The following is a 4,646-nucleotide window of genomic DNA, read 5'->3' as shown; positions in this document are numbered from 1 at the left end:
ACAAAATTCCCATGGAAAGAGTTACAAAGACAAAGTTCGGAGCTGAGACTGAAGGAGGGACTATCCAGAGTTGCCCCACCTGGGGACCCACCCCATAAACAACCACCAAACCCAGACATTATTGCATATGTAACAAGAGCTTGCAAACAGGAGGCAGATATAGCTGTCTTCTGAGAGGCTCTGCCAGTGCCTGGCAAATACAGAAGTGGATGCTCACAGTCATTCATTGGATGGAGCACAGGGTCCCCATTAAAGAGCTAGAGAAAGTACCCAAGGAGCTGAAGGGGTCTGCAGCCCCATAGGAGGAACGACAATATGAACTAACCAGTTTCCCTAGAGCTCACCAAGACTAAACCACCAATCAAGGAAAACACATGGTGGGACTCGTGGCTATAGCTGCATATGTTGCAGAGGATGGCCTAGTTGGTCATCCATGGGAGGAGAGGTCCTTGGTCCTGTGAAGGTTCTATGCCCCAGTATAGGGGAATGCCAGGACCAGGAAGCAGAAGTGGGTGAATTGGGGACCAGGGTGAGGGGGAAGGGAATAGGGAATTTTCAGAGGGGAACCTAGGAAAGGGGAAAACATTTGAAATGTAAATAAAGAAAATATCTAGGAAGTCATGACAAGGAAAATCAGCCAAGACCAACAAAGCATTGCAAGGAGAACCAATTCAATAGTGTAGCCAGTGAAGACCAGTGAAGCATTGCAAGGTGAACCAATAAAAGAGTGTCATTCTCTGTCTGTTGGGTTATATTTATACTCTTTCCAGACATCACATGTCCTCTCAAGTGTCTCCAAAACATCCTTCTTATGTGTCTGCTTTAGCAAAACAGCATCTCATCTCATAAGACAGCTTCCAGAAAACATCACTTGACATAACTGAGTCTTCAAAAAACCCAGAAACTTCCACTTTACCTGCTGATTGCTCATTATTCACCTCTATTTCTTTTGCCCTGTTAAAGACTGCTGAAAAGAGATCTGATAGGCCTGTTGATTCAACTTCTGCAAGCCTCTGCCATAGGTCTTTCCCCTAATTGTTTTTCACTTCTGAGACTGCCATCCACTTGCCAACTCTGGAATCCTTCCAGCCTCATCCCTTTCCTCTTTTCCATCATGATTTGTTAATAACCTCAGCTCATTGCAGCTCCTTCCTCCTCCCAGGCTTGAGCTGCATGTTGAACTACTCTTATCTGTGCTTTGCATCTTTGATGAAATCCATGCTTTACACTGTAAGGATAAATCTCAATCACCTTTGGTGCCCATACTCAAAAGATTCAATTGTAGTCGATCAAAGGTATTTTGTCACTTTCGCCAGCCCTTAGGTTACTGCCTGACCAGGTGTACCTTTTTGATGGGTGTCTTCAAGTTCAAACATAATTAAGTCTAACTAAGGCTTTCAGAGTGGTTATATAAATGTGTACTCCCTCCAGCAATCGAGGAGTCTTCCTCTTGCTCCATATCCTCATCAGCATATGCTGTCCTTTGAGTTTTTTGTTTTAGCCATTATGGTGGGTATAAGATGGAATTTCAGGGTCACTCATTTGAAAACTTCAACCAGTTCCTGTTAGAATTTTATTAAGGTTTATCCATATTCTTTCCCAAATGAAGCATTCTCTAGAAATCTTCTACTCTCACACTTTTCATTACAGTAGCTGATTAATTTAACAGTCTAAAGTCTTTTCACAATGGTAAGGTTCTTACCCTCTTAGTACCTCTCTCATAGGCAGGTAGTTAGGTTAGGAAAAGCACTGTGCCATATTTATGCATAGGCCCAACACTTGAAACCACTCACAAGATCTTGGAATTATGACAGAAACAAAATTGTTTCCAAACCACCACCGTTTATCTGGTGAGCTACAACTTAAATGTATTTTATTTGGAAATCAATTGGCAAAACTTAACAAAGGAAAGCATACAAAATATTGAAGACATAAAAGAAGAACTAAGCAGGGTACCAGGTTCAGTTCACAAGAAATCTGTAAAACTTTTAAAATCCTGATCAAGGTGTAAAAGTCACCGTCACTTTGAAAATATCAGAGCAGACAAGTGACAGTGAGCTGAGAACAAATACCAAGGAGGGTGACAAAGAAAACAGAAGGGTGCGAGTGAAGGCATTCCTCTCCTTATTTGGAGCTCACATGCAGGCAAGAGCAAAGCCTACAGTGACAATGACAGAATGGATGGCACTGACTAAGCCAGGAAGATGGAGCCAAGGCCTTTGCTCTCACAAAAGAAGAAAGGAAATACAACCACATGGTTAACAAGAATGTATCTCTTTTAAAAATAAATCTAGAATTCTATTGTCACATACACACACTTACCCAGTTTTTGTTATATGTTCATTCCATCTTATAAGCATGTAGCAAATGTGCTCTACATTACCTCCGAACTCACAGTACACATGTTCAGAAGCATGTTTGCCAGGTGTGGGTAATACAATAATAAAACTAGTATTGTATCTGCCATTTCATCATAATGGGTTTTTCTGACAAAATGCAAGGTTAATTGTATAAAGAGATTACTTTGTGTTTTTCAGTATTTTATTACATAGCATAATAATGAAGACTGTGAAACCCATTTTATCCTAATGTGATAATCAATAATGTAAAATAACATCTGTCCTGAACTGGTCAGTAAATTACATGTATTGTCTTCACCCCTAATTAGTGACTAAGGTTTTACATTGCTTGATTTTCTCCTTATGTCTCACTAAATTATACATAATCTACTTTCTTTAAGAACATTTGCCTATTTAGAAATCATATATCCTTTCAAATTTTCAAATCCTCTCAACAACAAAATTTGTTCAAATCCTCTCAACAACAAAGTATCTACATAAATATAAACTGGCGATCTTGATCTTCTCAGTCAGTTTCCCCAGAGCCACTCACTAAAGGAAGATGGGCTGCAATGTCAGCAACATAACAGTTCAATATGTAAATGATGTTAAAATATATCACCAAGAAAGGCCAAAGCACAGCCTAATGGCATTGTCTTCAAGTTAAAACCTTGTGGAAGGTGGAAGCCACACAATTACAACAGAGATGTTGACAAAAGAAAAAAGGGAAGGAAATAAGGAAGGAAGGGAGGAAGGAAGGAAGGAAGGAAGGAAGGAAGGAAGGAAGGGAGGAAGGAAGGAAGGAAGAAAGGAGAAAGCAAATGGCATTTTACTTTGAGAACACAAACTGCCAGTACAAAAGTAATTTTTACAAGCTAAATTGTTTGGGAAAAGAATTCCAGATATTAGCCCAGAAACTTAGAATACCCAAGATACAATTTGCAAAACACAAGAAAATCAAGAAGGAAGACCAAAGTGTGTATACTTAATTCCTCCTTAGAATGAGGACCAAAGTACCCATGGAAGGAGTTACAGAGACAAAGTTTAGAGCTGAGATGGAAGGAAGGATCATCCAGAGACTGCCACACCAGGGGACCCATCCCATAATCAGCCACCAAACCCAGACACGATTGCATATGCCAACAAAATTTTGCTGAAAGGAACCTGATATAGCTGTCTCTTGTGAGGCTATGCCAGTGTCTGGCAAATACAGAAGTGGATGCTCACCGTCATCTATTGGATGGAACACAGGGTCCCCAAAGGAGGAGCTAGAGAAAGTACCCAGGAGCTGAAGGGATCTGCAACCCTATAGGTGGAACAACAATATGAACTAATCTGTGTCTCCAGAGCTCATGTCTCTAGCTGCATATGTAGCAGAAGATGGCCCAGTTGGCCATCATTGAGAAGAGAGGCCCCTTGGTCTTGCAAACTTTATATGCCCCAGTACAGGAGAATGCCAGGGCCAAGAAGTGGGAGTGCGTGGGTAGGGGAGCACGGCAGGGAGGTGGTATAGGGGACTTTCAGGATAGCATTTGAAATGAAAATGAAGAAAATATCTAATAAAAACTGAAAAAAAAAAGAATTCCTACTTAGTTAACTCCCAAATAACTTCCTTATTCCCACAGTCTTCCTTTTCAACAGAGGTATGAAGATCTAACATCAAATAATAAACAACATAAACTTATCCATATGCCATGTAAGCTTTGAGTCCTGGACAATACTCTTATGTTCCACTTTTCAAGGCTTTGGGGTTTACTTAAACAATAATTATCTAACACAAAATTTATCTGACAACCGCTCAAAAACTACAGAATTACTGGTCCTTTAGCATACGATATAGCACAATTGTGACTTCATTAATGACCCTACACTTCAGAATATAATCTGTCTATAAAACATTTCATATGTATATAATGTATATGCATATACATATAAACAAATGCTTGATCTTTCTTCTCAAATATTATTGCTTGATATTTTGAATTTCCTAATAGGTATGGATTGTATAGCAATGGAATAGTTCTTTTGTTTTAATAACTTTTTGCTTCTATCTTTAGCACCATGGTGGTTTACATGAGAATGGCCCCTCAGCTTATGTGTTTGAATGCCTGTTCCCTAGTTAGTGGAACTATTTAGAGAGGACTCAGAGGTATGACCTGATGTTTAAAAGCTTCATCGGGCACTGTCTCTTTGTCTGTAACATAAGCATCTGATGTGAGCTCTCAGCAACTGCTCCAGCACCATGCCTATGAAAGACTCCAAAACTCCCAAAGGGAGGCACTTACTCAAGCCTCGGGTCAGCCGCGC

This window comes from Mus caroli, chromosome 13, assembly GCF_900094665.2.
Source record: "Mus caroli chromosome 13, CAROLI_EIJ_v1.1, whole genome shotgun sequence".
Taxonomy (NCBI): Eukaryota; Metazoa; Chordata; class Mammalia; order Rodentia; family Muridae; genus Mus; species Mus caroli.
This window is presented reverse-complemented; position numbering follows the sequence as displayed.